This window comes from Prionailurus bengalensis, chromosome A2, assembly GCF_016509475.1.
Source record: "Prionailurus bengalensis isolate Pbe53 chromosome A2, Fcat_Pben_1.1_paternal_pri, whole genome shotgun sequence".
In the NCBI taxonomy this organism is placed as follows: Eukaryota; Metazoa; Chordata; class Mammalia; order Carnivora; family Felidae; genus Prionailurus; species Prionailurus bengalensis.
Window position 1 is genome coordinate 35,592,283 of NC_057348.1, and position 21,410 is coordinate 35,613,692.

General features: G+C 37.3%; 1 protein-coding gene and 1 pseudogene across 2 annotated transcripts in view; both read left to right on the top strand.

The window, feature by feature from the left end:
• TAFA1 (TAFA chemokine like family member 1) overlaps positions 1-21,410 on the top strand; it is a 512,889-nt gene that overhangs the window by 136,009 nt on the left and 355,470 nt on the right. The gene's annotated exons all lie outside the window — the stretch shown is intronic.
• On the top strand, positions 16,170-16,267 carry LOC122488827 (annotated as a pseudogene).

Consider the following 21,410-nt stretch of genomic DNA (forward strand, 5'->3'; position numbering starts at 1 on the left):
AGATGAGATGGCCTCAATACGAGAGGACATCCCGAATTTGCAATCAAATTTTTTTTTCCCATTTTCTCTTTCATTTGCACACTTAGCTTTTTGTTGTTTTTTTTTTTTGCAAAATAAATACTGTGATTTCATATAATTTAAATAAATGTATGCTGAACCTTCATGTGTTTTGTAGCAGGTCAGGGCATTTTGCATGTAGAGAGGCAAGGAGAGAATCCTGCAGCTGGAACTGGGAATACCTGCATCCTTTAGAAGTCAGCCAAGCTGGGTGGTGACAGAAGGGAGAAGTTCCAAGGCCCAGGAAAGAGAGTGGGTTTTGTTGTTGTTGTTCAGTCACCTAGTCATTCAACACGCAATTGCTGAGTGCCTCCCCCATGACTAGCCCTGATCTAGAGGCAACAGACACCTCACATTACTTTTGATTGATAAAATACCTCAAGATTACTACCATTAACTTTGTTTTCCTAACTTCAGTACTGAAGGTTCCTCTGCTCTTGTCTGCATGTGTTTCTTGGTGAACTAGATCCGTCTTTTCACATTAGGACTATAATTTTTCCCACCTGAATCAGTAAAAGCTAAGTTTATTTTCTTCTTCCCCTATGGCTCAAAAGTGTGGACTCTATCAGTATTCTGACTATTAAATTACTTCATTTAAGTATATTCTGGTCATTCTCTGGAAGTCCCATTAACTGTGTTTGTACCTATCTGACATAGCGAAATTCTGAAAACACGCCAAGAGGAATATTTTGAGCCCAGGCGAGAATCAAAAAAAGGAAATATAATATACTCTTGCCTGAATGATTATGTTATCTGGAAAACCTAAAGTGCTTTATAGTGAGCTCTGTGTCCAGACTCAGAATGAGGAATGACAAAATTTTTAGATAAATTGGTTTGTAAAATATTTATGTGCACTTTAGTGGCACAGACAGGAGGTAATCTGTTTTGTATTGAATCAGCTTGGGACAGAAAAAAAAAAAGTACAATGTTAATGAGATTTTTTAAAGCCACTTTTAAATTCATGTTGGCAAAAGACAAATAGTCAAGACTTTTAATTTCTATAAACTTAACGGCTGGAGAACAAATAAAGCTTTATTAACTTAAATAAAAGTAGCTTTTCTTTCAAGGGCATAGCAATTTATTTTTCTTTCTGTGGAATCTTCTGAAGGACTGCTCTCGTCTATGTATTGATCAGCCTTTTCCAGTGCGTTTAGCTGGATTTTAAGTATTGTTGGTTGGGGAGGAAAAAAAAATGCATAGCCTGACTGCAGGTTGATAGAGTGGGCAAACATGTGATGTGGGAGTTAACTGATAAGCATCTTTATACATGACTCTTGCTGTACAACCTTGGGTAGATGACAAAACCATGGGGACCCACTTTCTTAATTACTAAAGTCACAGTGTGAACAAAATGGGTTGCAAGTGAATTCTAGCATCACTTCTGTCGCTTTCATTATGGCAGACGTCACTAATTCATCCCTGCACCTTCTTTCTCCAGGAAGCCAATCTCAAAATTGTCCTCAATTCAGTATTCTGAACAGCTCATCTCAAGAATTAGTAGCTGCTGTATAAATTTAAATGATTTGCCAGTAAACAAGTAGATGATCTCTGGGTTCTATGATGCTGTGTAGAATCATAATTTTTTTTTCCTATGTATCTTCTGTAGTTTGACATTCTGGTAATAAACCTACATTTTACAGCCTGCACATGTTAAGATATGGATAGAACCCGGAAGAGTGAATAGTTACTCGTGGTTATTTGAGGGACAATAAAATTGGCATGAAAGTTTTAACTTTGCCTTGTCCTAAAAATAAATCTGGGAGATAGGGGTGATAGAGCAGTTATAATTGTTAAAATACATTTAACATTGGTCACTGTCAAAGTAAGAATCCTACATGCAGCTCTAATTAAAAACTATGCACTCTGTTTGAAACCCTGCGCATAATAGAGAACATTGTCTAAGGTTCAAAAGATTGTGGAGACAAAGAAATCAATCCCCAGGTATATTAGTGTCTTGGTATAATGGTTTTTATTGTATAAACCATACTTTGAGATAAATATTTGTGTTTGTATTAGCAAAGAAAACAACTTGTAATCTTGATAGATCTGGTCCCAGTTTTTTGGGGACCAAAAATGGGAAGTGGGTAGGCGTGTGTGGGGGGGAGTGGAAATCCCTTAATATCTTACAATGGAAAACTTCAAGCAGCTGCTGACATAGCAAAAGGTGCCCCTAGAACTTCCCGAATTCACCGTTATGACCCAGAGGTGAAAGGCACAACCTCCATGTTTAAGGAATCAATAAAATGTTATTTCAGTGCAAAAGCTTGAACTGTACTCTAATGTCAACACTATTACCTGAGTATTGTATGTGTCTCATCCCCGTTGGATGCTTTTCTATACTGGTGATCTAAATGAAAGAGCCTATTTGTGTACTGAAGAGGAAAAAATTCTCTTCGCTTGGCATGGTTCTCCCCCCAAGGCTCTTGAGGAACATGCTTGCTCATTTTCTTGTTCTCCTCGTTGTTCAGTGCCTGTCTTCGAGGATTGTCAGGAGAATTCAGGGATTCTAGCAGAATACCTGGCAACAGTAAGTGCCCAGGAAGTGACACCTGTTATCTTTGTTGGTGATAGTGTCGTTTCCATCTTTTTGTGTGTGTTTTAAATAGAACCTCTATGATGAATATTAGAGGAGTACTTAAATTTAGCTCAATTGAGATTTAATGGCTTCCTTTGGCCCCTGGATCTACCATTTTCTCTAGCCTAGATTGATACCACTTACTAAACAAAATCTGTGATCTTGAGAAACTTATTTAACTCACTGTCTTCAGATGTGAAATGCAATGTGATGGTAGAAGCTACTTGTAAAGTCTTGGGGAGAGTTAGATGATGTGGTCAAGTGTCTCAGCATAAAGTACGTGCTCAATTAGTATTTATTATTACATATCTCCCTTTTATTAGATGAGAAAATTAAGACTGTTGGTAGTTTCCTAGTTGTCAACAAATTTTCGTTCCAACCACACTCACTCTTGCCCTTGTAGTTTGTTTTCACACTTGCTTACTTTTGATGGTTTCTCTGATAACTCTACGGGAGAGACCCTCCACTCACAACCTATTTGTATATATTACTTTTTCACCTACTTTAAAAATAGTTTTTCTTTCCTAATTGTTGTGTATGTCTTAACTAGTTTACAAAATAGCAAAGTTTCTTGGGCGCCTGGGGGATTCAGTTGATTAAGCCTCCAGCTCTTGATTTCAGCTCAGGTCATGAACTCACAGTTCATGAGTTTGAGCCCCATGTCAGGGTCTGTACTTGTGGAGGCTGCTTGGGAGTTTCTCTGTGCCTGTCTCTCTCTCTCTGCCATCCCCCAGCTCTCTCTCTCTCTCTCTGTCTCTCTCAAAATAAATAGAAAATTTTTTAAGAATTCCAAAATTTCTATAAAAGAGAAAACAGACCTTACCTGTAGGCTGTGTTCAACTTCTAGAGCCTAGCATAGAGATACCCTCCAGGAAAATATATTTTATTTAATTAATACCTCAGAGCCCTTCTACAAACACATAGCCACAAAATCAAAACCACACAGAGGAATAGAACTGTGGTTCTCAACATCGGCATTCTTAAGAATCTTCTATTAGATTTCATATCAATGCAAATTCTCATCATTCTTCCTGATTAACTGGGCCTACAGTGAAATCCTGGTAACTTTGTTTAACAACTGCCCTAGAATTAGGAAGTCAAATCCAGTAGCCACTAGCCATACACATGGTTGGTGTTAGTCTATTCAGGCTCCTATGCCAAAGTACTAGACTCCCAAAATACCAGACAGTTCTGAAGTCTCAGAGCACACATGTGGTCAGGTGAGGACCTTCTTCAGGGTCACAGACTTCGTGTGGCTTCACATAGCAGAAGGGAGCTAGGGAATCTCTCTGGAGCCTCTGTTATAAGACACTAATCCTAATTCCTAGGGCTCTACTCTCATGACTACCCTAGGGCACCTTTCAAAGACCCCACCTCCTGCTGACATCATCTTTGGATAAACCAACAGACCATAGCATGGTTATTTAAATATTTAAATTAATTAAAATGAAATAAAAATTAAAATCCGATTCTTCATACTAAGGAAATCTCAAGCGTTGAACAGCCGGCCACATGTGGCTAGTGACCTACGTAAATATTTTCATCAGTAAAAAGTTTATTGGAAAGTTCTGCCCAATACTATTTTGATGAACAGGATTCTTCAATAATACATTAAGAAATGTAGGAATAAATGTAGAGCCATGAAAATTTTGTGCTTGTTGACTTCAACTTGAAAAACTATATTTGTATCTTAATAATAGTGGTAAGCATAGCAGCTCCGCAGGTACAACAGCAGAACAAATATTGCAGCTGCCATTTTATTGGGTCCATTTTTGGTGCTCTCTGTCAGGTGCATTATATATATTATCTCCTTCAAATCTCAGAGTTCATATAAGTTGATAATATTCCTATTTCATAGGAACTGAAGAAATAAATTGCAGAAAACCTTTCAACTAGCAGGTAGAGACTCAGCTTGAAGCCTGGATCTGATTCTAAGACCAAGACCTACTCTCTCCACTTCATCAGAAGGTTCTACCTATACACGTTAAACTGGTTTTAAAGTCTAAAATTGATGCTGTACTTGGAATGTGTTAATTATTCTGGAAAAAGTATGCTAAAGGCTGAGTCAACCTTACGACCCTTGAGGTGAGGCTAAAAACGCTTGATTTCATTCATCTCCCCCAACCTAGGTTAAGTATCTCATTTCTGTATTCCCATAGTCCTCTCTACTTACTTCTATCTTGCACAATTGACTCCGGGCTGAAATCACTTGCTGTGCTGACTGTACTTCCCTTGTAAATGTTGATGTTCTTGAGGATAGAAGCTGGATCTTTATCCTCCGGGTATTCCTGTTCCTAGTATAGGGTGGATGCTAAATAAATTTCTGATAGATGAGCTAATTAAAGAGGCTTAATTCTTGCCAATAAACTGGAAGATCTACTAGAAAGATGGGAATGACCATGTAAGCAGTGTCTAAATCTGCCAGGGACTGTACTAAAGAACATCCTTCTGGAACAATTTAGGCATACAGAGACTGAATGCAATCTGGAGTTTCATAGCTCAAACTCTTAGATCTATAAACTGTATAATCCCTTTTGAATCTCCTGACCTTATCTCCCAATCTTGCATTTATGCAAAAATCTCCTTTCTGCTGACCGCTAGTGAAATGCTTTAGCTGGGTTGCTGATCGTTCTTCTTTTTTATTCTATAACAGATATGCTAATCTCAGGAACGATGCATTTCAGGTCTAGCATCATTAAATTAGTATCCCATTGCCTTGCTGCAATTTACTGCTGAGTCAGCATTTCCAGTACAATCTCTATTTTCCAGGGTTTCTAATTTGGCCATAAAAATTCACTCGGAGTAGAAGCTTGTCATAGGAAGTCCTGCTTCTGAATGGCATTTTTTTTTTCAAACAGAATCTTAAAATACATCGTTTAATGTAGGTGAACTATTGCAGAGTTTATAGATATTCAAGTGGAATTCTGGAAAGGGCCTTCAAGGCATTGTAACTTGTTCCTCGAAATGTTGACACTTCATCATGGACGTGTCATCAGGCAAGGTTTGAATAGATCCCTTTGTCCTGCCTTGGGTATTTGCCCTGGGTATATCGTGTAGAACATTTCCAGTTTCTGTGAACTCAATCAATTCTCCTTTTTGCAGAATTTCTTCTTTTTCATTACATTGTTTCCCCTTTCCATTTGTTTTTGTTCTTAGTTTTTCACCTCATGATCTCATCTACCACATCCATTATTATTGCAGTGTGTGTGTGTGTGTGTGTGTGTGTGTGTGTGTGTGAGAGAGAGAGATTGTGGTGTAAGAAGTGTCTACATGGGGAAATTGATATCAGTGCTTATGGTTGGCTCTCAAATGTTCACGTAGAATGATCCACTTTGCAGACGGTCTATATTTCTCCTCTGATTTTACTTTTCCCACCCATCTGAAATAAAACAGATTAACTCCTCTCCCCCCACTCCAGTGCACCATTAATGATTGTAAAGGCCTTTGTAGATTCTCTGAGGTATATCATTTTGGGAATGTATTGTGTTCTCCAGACTCAATAAAATCTCTTTGAAAGTCGTTGATTTAAATGCTGTTCTACCTATGCCACTATTTTGAAGTGTATGGGTCCCTTTTCTTCCATTCTATGGAGAAGTGAAGAGTAGTTGGTCATACATGAACTCTTTGTACAGTTGTCCATAATGGGTAGTGAAAAGGATTAAGTTCAGGCCACAGTGCAGCAGCCTAAAAGAGAATTTGAACATAGATGAATTCCCAGAAGTTTTGCTATTTTGTGCATGGAGAACCATCAACTGTTGGAATTTTGGAATTTCACCTTCTCCCTGATGAGTGACTCTGAATCAACCAATAATGCTAACGGTGGAAAACATTGGTAAATTTGCAGCAACCTCCCTGGCATAAAGTGGGAACCCCCAACACCCTTTCTGCTATTAGCAAAACTGCCTAATCAGCAACAGTGAGACTCCCACTCCAAGCAGATTCTCTCCACTCCAAGCCTGTCTAAAGTCTTACGTTTAGAACAAGACTTTTTAGGGTAACACTTTGATCTTAAGCTGTCTCAGAATAAATAATTGTACAATTAGGCCAACTAAGCTTTTGAATATAAAGTGCATGGATGTAGTTAAAAAGATAAGCTTAGACTGTTTTATTTATTCAGGAGCATCTGTTCCATGCCAGGTACATGGCTCTGGTCTAAAGATGCAAAAAGTAAAGAAGACGTGTCCTCTACCCTCAAATTGCCTGCAATCTGTTATGCAAAACAGATTCCTGACTGGTACCCTATAGTGCATTTTAGAATTAAAATAAGGTCTGTTTATTCAGCAAATATTCATTAAGTGTTATCTATGTTCAGGGTACTATTCTGGACTGTGGGAGTAGACTGATGAACTAAATAGGCAATACCTTGCCCTCCCATCTCCCAGGAAAGAAGAATGCACCAGTAGTCACCGTTTGTGTGTGTGTGTGTGCACGTGCACTCACGCGTGTTCAGGAGTGGGGTGTGTGTGGCTAGTGACTTGGTTTTGCCCACTGCTATATCCCCTCCATCTAGTACAGTACCTGCTGCATAGTATATACTCAGTAAATATTTGGGAACTTGAATAAAAATAATCATGAGTAAAGCAAGGTCACAGGTGCCTCAAAAGGAGAAACCCTCGCATGGCAAAGTGATCATCAGGGACAAAGGAAGGACTAGTTCCTTCTGTCTGCATCAGCTTGAGAAGTCCAGCCTGACCTTGAGGTGTTTGGAGGAGATGGAAGAGTGGAGAGAAGCGAAGCAGCAATGTCAGACAAGGGAGAGAAAAGCTCAAACAAGTGTAGATGTGAAAGACCATAAGGCATTCCAGAAATTCACTGCAACCCAAGCTCAGAGACTGGACAGGTGGTTTGGAACTCGACCGTGAAAGTCTTACTTGCCAGGGACAAGGTTTTGCTCTCCTATGGATTAGTGACACCTGAAAATGTTTAAGCAGAATAGGTCTTGAACCCATCTGCATTTCTGAGTTTCTCCTTTCCTGTGCCACCTCTACCACCATCTTGGGTAGTGTTTTGTCCTTCCTGTTAGTACATTTTCTTCCTCATCTGTCAGCCAATCAGACGGCATACCATTCCTTTGAAATTTCGTCAGATCTGTCCTTTATGGTGAACAGAGTTGGATCCTGTGTCTCCTTACTTAGAAAGTCACTAAACAACTTGGCATCTTGAAACCTCTCGCAAGGAAGAGCCACCTTCCTGGAGCAGCTAACGGGATGCGTTGCAGAGTGGGTGAGAGACCAGCAGTGCAATCGGTAACATAAAGAACGCCAGCAGAATCTGCCTTCTCACATTAAAAATTAACAATTTGCAATCTACAGCAAAGCCTGCCACACTCCTCCCTTGTGAAGCTCATAACGGGAGAAAGCACCCTCCCCAGAGGATAAGAAGGGAACATTTTTATACAGAGGTGCCAATTTAATCATCAGAGGAAAGTTCTGTGTATCAAAGGGAGGGGAGAACTCTCAGGAAGAGGCTGGTGGTTTAATAGCCCATTTGTGAGTCCTGAAATCCCGTTATAGGCTTGTATAAAGGCCAGAGGAAGTACATCCACCACGAAGCCTTGTGCAGAGTAGACATGCAGTAAATATCTTCTGAATGATAAATAAGACCAAGGATGTAAACTAGCCACCTCTGGCAGATGCCTCAGCAGTAAGAATATTCTTAATATCATTTGCAGAAGCTTTACAGTTTATAAAGGCTTTCATTAACGCTGTCATTTTTATCTTCATTAGTACCGAGCCTGAGAGGAGAATTTTCACCATGATTCACAGGGGTCTTAGGAATGGGAAGGGAACTAGTCAAGGTCACGTGGCTGCTTAGTGCTGTGGTTGGGACATATACTCACATCTACTGAATCATAATGTAGGATGTTCCTTCTATGCTCAAAGAGGGTAAGTCCCATACAGTAATGCTCTCATTCTTTAGGTGTGGTCTTAGGCGACTGCTTCAAAATCAGCTAGTAGGAGTCAAAATGCAAACTGGAGGCCTTCACCCAATCAAACTCTCTTGAAGTAGGATCCCGGGGGGAATCTCTATTATTAACGGCAGTGCTTCAGAATTCTCACCATTGTTGTCGATTTATTGGTCCTAACAAACTTTTTTTTTTCTCTAATTTTATGTCTTTGCAAATACAAGACAAATTTGATTTGTTAAGTTCACTCTGAATCACTACACCTTGTTTTAGGTTGTATTCCTCCCAGCCTGGTGGCATTGGGTGTAACTAAAGATTCTTAAATCTCAAAATTTGATGAATTAGGGTGTGTCTATCAACTCACTTAATGTTGTTAGAGCAAATCATTCCCTGAAGTTCCCAGCATGTTCAGCACATAATGTAGTAAACCACATAGTCATTCTCTGTTGTATATTAATATATTTGCCAACTTTGGAGCAAATAGTTAAAAACTGTACAACTTTGTATTTCCAGAAAGACTCAATCCTTAATCGCCATCACCCATTTAACCCATCTCCCCACTCATCTCCCCTCTGGTAACCATCAGTTTGTTCTCTATAGTTAAAAGTCTGTTACTTAGGAGGTGCCTGGGGTGTTCAATCTCTTGGCTGTCCAACTCTTGATTTCGGCTCAGGTCACGATCTCAAGGTTTGTGAGTTGAAGCCCCGTGTCAGGCTCTGATGTAGTCTTTTGATGTAGTCCCAATAGTTTATTTTTGCTTTTATGTCCCTTGCCTGAGGAGACCTATCCAGAAAAAAAGTTGCTTGTGCTGCCTTCTAGGATTTTTATGGTTTCAGGTCTCTCACTGAGGTCTTTAATTCATCTAGAGTTTATTTTTGTGTATGGTGAATGTGGTCAGCTTTCATTCTTTTGCATATAGCTGCCTAGTTTTCCCAGCACCATTTGTTGAAGAGACTGTCTTTATCCCATTGCATATTCTTTACTCCTTTTTTGAAAGTTAATTGGCCATATAATGGTGGGTTTATTTCTAGGCTTTCTATTCTGTTTCGTTGATCTCTGTGTCTGTTGTTAGGCCAGTACTATACTGTTTTGATCACGACAGCTTTGGAATATAACTTGAAGTCTGGAATTGTGATCCGTCCAGCTTTGCTTTTCTCTTTCAAGATTGCTTTGGCTACTTGCAGTCTTGTGTGTTTCCATCCAAAGTTTATGATTGTTTGTTCTAGTTCTGTGAAAAACGCTGTTGGTATTTTGATAGCGATTGAATTGAATCGGTTGGTTGCTTTCGGTAGTATAGACATTTTAACAAGATTTGTTCTTCCAGTCCATGAGGGTGAAATGTCTTCAAATTTATTTGTGTCATCTTAAGTTTCTGTCACCAGTGTTTTATAGTCTTTCACCTCTTTGGTTAAGTTTATTCCTAGGGATCTGGTAATTTTTGGCTCCGTTGCAAATGGGATTGTTTCCGTAATTTCTCCTTCTGCTGCTTCATCATTAGTATATAGAAATGCAACAGATTTCTGCACAGAGATTTTATATCTTGTGACTTTACTGAATTTATGTATCAGTTTTAGTTGGATGGGGTGTTTCAGGTTTTCTGCAAAATGTATCATGTCATCTGCAAAATGGTCTAAGTGTTACTTTTTCCTTACCAGTTTGGATGAGTTTTATTTGTTTTTGTTGTCTAATTGCTGTGGCTAGGACTGAGGGTAGTATGTTGAATAAAAGTGGTGAGAGTAGACATTCTTGTCTTGTTGCTGACTTTAGGAGACAAGCTCTCCGTTTTTGATGTTTGCTGTGGTTTTTTCATACATGGCCTTTATTATGTCGAATTATGTTCACTCTAAGCTGACTTTGTTGAGGGTTTTTATCATGAACGGATTGTATGCTTTGTCAAATGCTTTTTCTGTGTCTATTGAAATGATCTTATGGGTTTTATCCTTTCTCTTATTTATGTCATGTATCATGTTAATTGATTTGTGAATATTGAACCACACTTGTACCCCAGGAATAAATCCCACTTGATTGTAGTGAGTGATTTTTTTAATGTATTATGGAATTCAGCTTGCTAGTATTTTGTTAAGTATTTTCACATCTATGTTCATCAGGGATATTGTTTGTAGTTCTCTCTCTGTCTCTTTTTTTTTTGTGGCGCATTTATCTGGTTTTGGTATCAGGGTAATGTTGGCTTCATAGAATGAATTTGGAACTTTTCCTTCCTTTTCTGTTTCTTGGAACATTTTGAGAAGAATAGGTATTAACTCTTCTTTAAATGTTTGGTGGAATTTGTCTGTGAAGCCATCTGGTCCTGGAGTTTTGTTTCTTGGGAGGTTTTTGATTTCTGATTCAATTTCTTTGCTAGTTGTCCACCTATTCACATTGTTTTGATTGGTTGTACATGATATCAGGGTAATTTCTATTCCAGGATAGGAATTAAATTCAGAAGACATTGGTTTTTCTTCAAATCCTACTGGCAGTTTATAATTGTGGCCAATAAATTCTGGTATCAAGGGCTTAGCTAAAAATTATTTATGATATTTGAAGTTATTTTACCTACCATGAGCTTGAAAATCTTTTTATAAAAACTTAGTTCAAGTAATCTAAATCTGCTGCTTAAGCCATTCAAGTAAGTGTATTTGGAGAGCCTGGGTGGCTCAGTCAGTTAAGTGTCTGACTCTTGGTTTGGACTCAGGTCCTCATTGCCCCATGTGGGTCTCTGTGCTGACAGCATGGAGCCTGCTTGGGGTCCTTTCTCTCCCTCTCTCTGTCCTTCCCTGGGTTTCATGCGTACGCAAGCTTTCTTGTCTTTCTCAAAATAAATACATTTAAAACAACAACAACAAAAAACACAAACAAGCATATATATATGCGCATATATATATGTGCGCATATATATATGCGCATATATATATGTGCATATATATGTATTACATAATATATAAAGTCTGTACCTTAATTCTCAGAGTATACAGTCTTTATTTCATTTATAACATATCACTTATTTGCAGTAGTATTGGTACTGGAATAACTACCTTTTTCTCTGCATTAGATCTGTACTTCATTTTTTTTAATGTTTTTTTGTTTTTGTTTTTGTTTTTTGTTTTTTTGAGAGAGAGAAAGAGTATGGGTGGTGGAAGGGCAGAGAGAGAGAGAGAGGGAGACACAGAATCTGAATCAGGCTCCAGGCTCTGAGCTGTCAGCACGGAGTCTGATGTGGTACTCGAACTCACAGACCATGAGATCATGACCTGAGCCAAAGTCAGATGCTCAACCGACTGAGCCACCCAGGCGCCCCAGATCTGTACTTCCTTAAGGGAAGGGTCATATTTTTAACATCTTCTATCTTGCACAAGGTCTTAAGCAAAACAGGTGTTACAACACTGGGCCTCTATCGTGTCCTGAAATGATTCATGTCTCCAAGAATGGGTGCCCTTCTCCTGTTGAATCAGAGTTGACATTGAGTGACCAACAGAATATGCCAAATGTAGTGATGTGTGACTTCCAAACCTTGGTCATAAAAGGCACCGGAGCGTCTTCTTTTCTTGGATCATTCACTCCAGGGGATACCAACTCTCATGTCATGATGACTCTCAAACAACCCTTTGCCCATGTGGAGTGGAACTGAGGCTGCTGAATAAAAACCCAACACAAAGCTGCTAGCCTTGTAGTTGAATCACCTTGGAAGTGAGTCTTTTTGACACCGCCATTACCTGACTGCAACGAAACAGAATCCAAGCTGGAATCACCCAACCAAGCAGTCCCAATTTGCCTTACCACAGAAACCACAGACCAATAGTTGCTTGATCACATAGCAACTGAACAGCTGTTTAATGGATAGGACTGTTATGGCTAATGGATGATCAGCATTGCTTTAAGCCAATAACTTTTGGGTAATTTGTTACTCAACAATGGAAAATAAATACACAGTTTTATGACTAGAGACAAGAGCATGATGTGAAAGATTCAGGTTATTGGATGCATGCCAACTGCCATAATGATCATAATCTATATCTCATTCTGTTGGTTTATATGAAGATTTTAAGAGAAAAATTAATTTTTAACTAGGTTTTAGAAGAATAGATTATGGTGGTGAGGTAGAGAAAACAACTTCTACTTGTGGTAAATTCTCAAAAGATTAAACCTTCAGTGGTTGGTCAGAAGGTTTGATATCCTGGTAATGAGAAAGGATGTCAGTTGCAGAAAAGGCAAATTTGGAAATTTAAGAAAGACCTGTCAGGAAGCCCTTCCAAAATGGTGGAATAAGTCCCTGTAAAAATCTGCTCTCTGTAAAAGCAATAACAATTGCAAACATTGTCTAAATCAGCTTGTGTAGGAATTTGGAAGTAAAGGCTTCTAATAATTAATGTAGCACTTATTCAAAGAATGCAGCTGAATGTCAGTAAGAAAAGCAAGCTTTGTGACATCTTAAGTTTTCTTATTCCCGTTTCCCTGTCCAGGCAAGGTAGTAGCTGTGGAAACCGATAACCTCGCAACCATGCTACTTGTCAAAACCAACAGTTTGTGAGGCGCTGGGTAGGGCAAAACAGTTTGGGTTCCCTCAACAGCCCGATCCCTGGAGTATTTTCACTATTTTTCTTATCTAGTAGCTCCTTGAAAAAAAACCAATTCTTAGGGCTTTCTTTTATGTAGTCTGATGCAGATTTGTCTGTGCAAACAGCCTATCCCGAGTGTTAAAACAGTCAGCTGCAGTGATTTAATCCTGAGGCAGGGATACAAGTGCTGACCAAAAAAATTAAAAGGAAGAACTGAGAAATAAGATGTCCATAGGAACATTTTAAATGCTCCAGCATATTTTAAATACTCGAATAAAAGCCCAGAAGTAACACACATGTTCAGGGCTGTGCCCATGTCAGAAATAAACTGAGAAGGTCCTGAACTGTGTTTTATCTGTGGGTCATATTGAGACTCAGTCCAGGGCAAAAGTGGAAAGCTAATTCAGAGTTGTAAAATGCCAGAACACTGGAGCCATGTCCTAAAACATAGAGATACTCAGCAAAGACTGGGATACCTACTGGTTCCAGTTATTTAAGGAAATCTCTAACCATTCACTAGCTAACAATTAAGTTCCTCAAGCAGAGATGTGAGTGGCCACATGTACACACAATTCAGACATTACACAATTAGTCCGGAAAATTCACTGAACCATCACCAGTAACAATAGCAAATGTTGTGGAGGTGTGGGAGGCACCGTAAAGCCTCCTCCCCAAAGACGTAGAAGTTCTCATGGTCAGGAGACAGGAATCTGTTCTGTTACCTGAAAAGGACTTAAATTAGCCAACAGCTGGTTTGGAAGAGATTATCCTGGATTATCTAGTTTCGAATTTAAAGGCTCTTTGAATGTGGAAGAGAGAGGAAGAAGACTTCTCCGAGGGATAAAATGTGGCAAAGATTCAAAGAGCTGCTAATGACTTGGAAGAAGTGATAGGGCCACCAGTAAAAGAATGCAGGGAGTGTCTAGAAACTAGAAAAACCTTAAAAGAAAGAAAACAGATTCAATCACAGAGCCTCCGGTAGGAATGTTGTCCCGCCAACACTTTGGTTTTAGCCTGTTGAGACTCATTTTGGACTTAGGACCTGCAAAGCTGTAAAATGATAAATTTGCATAGTTTTAAATCACTAAATTTGTGGTAACTTGTTTCAGTGGCAAGAGGAAAGTAATATGGGGTCAGGGAGGACATGCTTTTCAGAATTGCAAGATTATATATTTAAAATGACAGGTTACAAAAAAGAGGAAAGCATGTCCCATACCCTGGAAGAAAGCCAGTCAATAGAAACTATCCCAGAGCCAACACAAATGTCAGACTTCATAAACAAAGACTGTAAGGAAGCTATTAAAAGCATTGAGTGAGGAAAAAAAAAAAAGCATGGAGTGAACTACATTAAAAGTGTTTAATAAAAGTTATGTCTAGGGGCTCCTGGGTGGCTTAGTCGGTTGGGCGGCCGACTTCGGCTCAGGTCACGATCTCGCGGTCCGTGAGTTCGAGCCCCGCGTCGGGCTCTGGGCTGATGGCTCGGAGCCTCGAGCTTGCTTCCAATTCTGTGTCTCCCTCTCTCTCTGCCCCTCCCCCGTTCATGCTCTGTCTCTTTCTGTCTCAAAAACGAATAAACGTTAAAAAAATTTTTTTTAAGTTATGTCTAAAGATGAGTGAAAAATTTGAGAAAAATGTCTCACCAAATTGTCAATAAAGAGACATTATAAAAGAAAGAGGCAAATAGCAGCAAACATCATCAAAAACTCAGAGCTTTTCCCCTAAAGTCAGCAACAAGACAAGGATGTCTACTCTCACCACTTTTATTCAACATACTACCCTCAGTCCTAGCCACAGCAATTAGACAAGCAAAACAAATAAAAGGCATCCAAATTGGTAAGGAAAAAGTAACACTTAGACCATTTTGCAGATGACATGATACATTTTGCAGAAAACCTGAAATACCCCATCCAACTAAAACTGATACATAAATTCAGTAAAGTCACAAGATATAAAATCTCTGTGCAGAAATCTGTTGCATTTCTATATACTAATGATGAAGCAGCAGAAGAAGAAATTAAGGAAACAATCTCATTTGCAATGGAACCAAAAATTACAAGATCCCTGGGAATAAACATTTGATCTGGCAGAAGAGAGAACAAAGAAAATTTGAATATAGATCAATTTAGTCCAAGATTTCTACTATATTCTTCCTTCCTCCCTTCCTTTCTTTAAGAATATTCTTTAAGAATAAACCAAAAGAATGAAGAAAATGAACAGAACCTCAATCTGTGGGAACCTCATTACATGTACAGATATATAGATAAATGAATTAAGAAAAATGAGGGAAACAGAAAAAAATAGTGAAAAAAATGACATAAATATTTTTAAATTTGATTAAAAAACCCTGAATTCCTAACAGGATAAACTCACAGAGATGCACACCTACACATATGTTCAAGTTGTCAAAATACAAAAATAAATCTTGAAAGCAACAAGGAAAAACAGCTCATCATGCGCAAGCCTCCTCAAAAAGATTAACATCACTTTTCATCAGAAATCATGAAGCCTAGAAGGTAGTAGGGATGTACTCCAAGGAAGAAATAGATAATTCACTAATGATAGACTTCAGTCTTCAATACCACCCTGTCAATAATGGATAGAATAACACAGAAATAGAAAGCTTAAAAAATAGAGTTAAGAAGCATCTATACGGCACTTCAACCAATAACGGAATGTACATTTTTCTCCCAAGTACATGTGGTACATAGTCCAGGGTAAGCCATATATAAGTCCATAAAACTAGCCTTGATAAATGTAAAAGGATAAAAATCATATGTTTATTCTCCAACCATAAGGTGATCAAATTTGAAATAACAGAAGGAAATTGGGGAAATCCACAAATAGGTGAAAATTAGACAACATAGTCATAAATAGTCAAGGTGTCAAAGACGAAAACTGCCAATGTTACACAATACATCGTGGTAAATAAAAATGAAGATATAAAATACTAAAACTTACGGGATGTTACAAAAGCAGTTGCTTAGAGGGAAATGGATAGCAATGAATACCTATATTGAAAAAGAAGAAAACATTTAAAACTAACAGCCTAATCGTCCACTTAAGAAAGAAGAAAAATAATGCTCACTTTGGCAGCGCGTATATTAGAACAATGCAGAGAAGATGAGCGTGGCCCTGTGCAGGGATGACGTGCCAATTTGTGATGTGTTCCATATTTCAAAACAAAACAAGAAAAATAAGCACAAGTTAAACTGGAAGAAGGAAAGAAGAAAGGAAGGGAGGGAGGAAGGAAGGGAGAAAGAAGGGAGGGAGGGAGTGAGGAAGGAAGGAAGGAAGGGAAGGAGGAAGGATGGGAGGGAGGGAGTGAGGAAGGAAGAAAGGAAGGGTGGAAGGAAGATTATAGTAGAAAAAAATGAAGCAGATAATAGAAAAACATGGGAGAAAATCAAAACTTTGTGTTTTGAAAACACAACAAGATTGACAAAACTTTACCTAGATTGATCCAGAGGAGAGAAGACTCAAATATCAAATTACTACAAGAAGGAATCAAGAAGGGAATATCACTAATGATATTACAGAAATAAAAATAATGAGAAAATAATCTGAGTAATTGTATGCAAACAAAGTAAACAAATTCCTAGAATGAAGTTTCTAAAACTGAAGAAAGAGAAAATGTGACCATACCTGTAACAAGCACACATAATATATTAGTAATCAAATAATTTCCTGCAAAGAAAAGCCCAGGCCAAGATGGTTTCATTGATGATCTATCAAACCTTAAACAACACCAGTGGTTCACAAAGCCTTCTAAAAAACTAAAAGAGAACATAATGCTTCCCAGCTCATTCTGAGTCTGGTAGTATTCTGGTAACAAAATCAGACAAAGCTCAATATTCCTTATGAATATAGACATATCCTCATACAAAATACTTGTAAGTAGAATCCAGGAATATATGGAAAGGATTATACTCCATCGCAAAGTAGAATGTTTCCCTAGAATGCAAAGTTGGTTTAACATATGAAAATCAGTATAATAGACCATATTAATAGACTAATGGAAAATATCACATGACCGTCTCAGTAGATGCAAAAAAAAAAAATTGACAAAAGCCAATAGCCTTTCCAAAACAAACAAACAAACAAACAAACAAACTAAAAACTAGGAATGTAAAGGAATTTTCTAAACCTAATAAATTAGGTCCGCAAAAATCCCACAGCTAATAGCACACTTAACGGTCAAAGAAGAAATGCTTCCTTCTCTAAGATCAGTAACAAAAAAAGGATGTCTGTTCTCACCGCTTCTATTCAACATTGTTTTGGAGGTTCTAGTCAGGGAAATTACAAAAGGAAAGGAAATACATGTATCCAGATTGGGCACATTGGGAAGAAGTTAAACTATCTCTATTTACTGATGCCCATGATCTTGATTTAGAAAATCCAGCAGAGTCCACTAAAAATCTTTTAGAATGAATAAATTATTATTAGAACTAATGAGTTTGGCAAAATTCTAGAGTACAAGGTCACTATCAAAAAGTCTCTTCTATGGGGGCAGCTGGGTGGCTCAGTTGGTTAAGCACCCAACTTCAGCTCAGGTCATGATCTCATGGTCCGTGGGTTCGAGTCACACATGGGGCTCTGTGCTGACAGTGTGGACCCTGCTTCAGATTCTCTGTCTTCCTCTCTCTCTCTCTGCACCTCCCCTTCTCATGCTCACTCTCTCTCTCAAAAATAAACATAAAAAAATTTAAAGTCTATTGCATATTTATATACTAGTAATGGAGACTCTCAAAATTAAGAAGCAATTAAACTTTTATTAGCAACAAAATAGGAATAAAGTTTAAAAAAGTGCAAGACGTATACACTGTAAATTATAAAACATGGCTGAAAAAATTAAATGTCACAGTTAATTTAAAAGATCATATGGTCATGATTGAGTTAACGTTAAGACAAAAATTTGATCCACAGAGTCAATGTAATCTCTGTCAAAATTCCAATTACTTTTTTACATTTTGAAAAGCTGATCTTAAAATTCATATAGAAATGCAAAGAACCTAGAATAGTCAAAACAGGATCATGTGTTTCTGCCATGAGGATGGAAATTATTATTATATATATAACAGAATTTTCATCCTTATGCTATATATATTTTATATATATCCTGTGTGTATGCAATAGTAATGAGAATCCAGAAATAACTCTTACATTACAGTTAACTGATTGTGACAGAGATGCCAACCAAGTTCAGTGGGGAAACAACTGTCTATTCAACATCTAGATAAGTTAATACAAAAGAATGAAGTTGGACCCCTACCTCACGCCATATGAAAAGATACTTTATAATGGATTACAGAACTAAATGTAATAGCTAAAACTATAAAACAGTGTGAAGAAAATGGGAGTAAATCTTTGTGACCTTGTATCAGGCAGTAGGTTAGTAGCTAGGACACAGAAAGAACAAGCAATGAAAGAAGAAATGTTGAGTTCAATTTTATCAACTATTACTTACCCTTATGAATAAACTTGTATTTCAAGGACACCATCAAGAAGTGAAAATACAAATCCAGGGGCGCCTGGGTGGCTCAGTCAGTTAAGCATCTGACTTCGGCTCAGGTCATGATCTCGCAGTTCGTGAATTCGAGCCCCGCATCGGGCTCTGTGCTGACAGCTCAGAGCCTGGATCCTGCTTTGGATTCTGTGTCTCCCTCTCTCTCTGCCTCTCCCCCGCTCAAACTCTGTCTCTCTCTGTCTTGGAAAAATAAATAAAATGTTTAAAAAAAAAGAAAATACAGATCCAGAATGGATGAAAGTATTTTCAGATTACATACTTGATAAATGTATAGTGTCTAGAATATATAAAAAACCCTTTTAACTCAACAATAAAAAAAAGTTTTAAAGTGGGCAAAGAATTTGAATAAACATTTCTCCAAAGAAGACTTACACATTGCAAATAAGCACATAAAAATATGTTCAAAATAATGAGTAATTCAGGAAATAGAAATAATTACAATGAAATACAATTTCACACCTATTAAGATGATTAAAATAAAAATGATAAAAACAAGAATTAGAAAGGATATAGGGAAACGGGAAGCCTCATACACCTAGGCATTGCTGATTGGATTGTAAAATGGTGCAGCCACTTAGGACAATAGTTGGGCAATTTTTTGGAAAAAAATTACTGTTACTGAAGTATAATGACATGTAGTAACCTATTTCAGCTGTACATTAAAATAGTTTGATAATTTTATATAGTATGAAATGATCACCAAAATAACTCCAGTTACCATCTATCACCGTACAAAATTCTGATAATATCACTGACTGTATTCCCTATGTTGTACACATCCCCATGACTTAATTATTTTATAACTGTAAGTTTGCACCTCTCTATTTTCTTCACTTATTTTGCCACCTTCCCTATCCCTCCCCACCCTGGTCACCAGGTTTGTATCTTATATCTATTAGTCTATTTCTGTTTTGTTTATTATTGTTTCTTAGGTTCCACATATAAGGTAAATCATATGGTATTATTTTTGTCTGACTTACTTCACCTAGGAAAGTGCTCTCGAGGTTCATCCATGTTATTGCAAATGGCAACATTACATTTTTTATGGCTGAATAATATTCACTTGCATATATGTATCCCATATCTTCTGTATCCATTAATTTAGCAATGTACACTTAGGTTGTTTGCATATCTTGGCTATTATAAATAGTTCTGTAATGAACACAGTGGTGTATATATCTCTTGAGATAGATTTTTTTTTTTTGTTTTCTTTGGATTAAAAAAACCATAATTGGAATTGGTAAATCATATTGTAGTTCTGTTTTTAATTTTTTGAAGAATCTTATTTTTCTCCATAGTGCCTGCACCTATTAAACATTCCTACCCAAGGGTGGGTGAGAATTCCCTTTTAATTACATCATTGCTATCATTATTCTTTCTCTTTTTGATAATAGACCATCTGATGGGCATGACCTAATATTATGTTGTAGCTTTGATTTGCATTTCATTGATGATTAGTGATATTGAGCATGTTTTCATGTATCCATTGGCCAATCTGCATGTCTTTGGAAAACTGTATATTCAAGTCCTCTGTCCATATTTTATTGTGTATTTTATTTAATTTAAAAAAAATTTTAATTTGTATGTATATTTATTTTATTATTTGTGTTTTTGTTATTAAGTTGTATAACTTCTTTATGTATTTTGAATATTAACGTCTTATTTGATGTATGGTTTACAAATATCTTCTCCCATTCACTATATTGCCTTTTTGTTTTGTTGATAGTTTTCTTGGGTGTGGAGTTGCTTTTTAGTTACGTATAATCACATTTGTTTATATTAGCTTTTGTTGCACTTGCCTGAGGAAAGGGTCCAAATATGTGTATATATATATATATAGCTAAGGCTGATGTCCAAGAGCTTTCTGCCTGTATTAGGTGAAAATAAAATCCTTGGATGAATTTCTTTAAAACAAACTTCCTGCCCATGTTTTCTTAAAGGAATTTTATGGTTTCAGGTATGGTTTCAAGTCTTTAATACCATTTGAATTTATTTTTGTATATGGTGTAAGGTAGTGGTCCAATTTCATGCTTTTGCATGTAGTTGTCCAGTGTGTTTATTTCTGGGCTGTCTCTTCCATTGATCTATGTGTCTGTTTTTCATATCAGTACCATGCTGTTTTGATTACTATAGCTTTGTAATATAGACTGAAATCAGGGGGCATGATGCCTCCAGCTTTGTTGTTTCTCAAGATTGCTTTGGCTTATTCAGGGTCATTTGTTGTTCCGTACAAATTTTATAATAGTTCTAGGTCTGTTAAAAATGTCATGGTATTTTGAAAATAATGGCATAGAATATGTAGGATGCTTTAGGTAATATGTACATTTTAAAAATATTCTTCCAGTTCATGAGTATGGTGTATTTTTTCATTTGTGTTGTTTTTCTTTCATCAAAGTCTCAGAGTTTTCAGAGTCCTGCATCCCATAGATTTTGGAAAGTTGTGTTTTCATTTTTATTTGTCTCAAGGTACTTTGTGATTTACTCTGCTATATTCATTCACCTGGTTTAGTAGCGTGTTGTTTAGTCCCCATGCATTTATTTTTTTTCCAGTTTTCTTCTTGTAATTGATGTCTACTTTTATGCCATTATGGTTGGAAAGGATGCTTGATAAGATTCAGTTTTCTTTAATTTATTGACTTGTTTTATAGCCTAAGGTGTGATCTGTCCTGGAGAATGTTACAGGTATACTTGAAAGAAATGTGTATTCTTCAGTTTTTTGGATGAAATGTACTGTGTATATCTGTTTAGTCCATCTGGTCTGATGTGTTAAGGCCAATGTTTTGTTTTGTTTTTTAA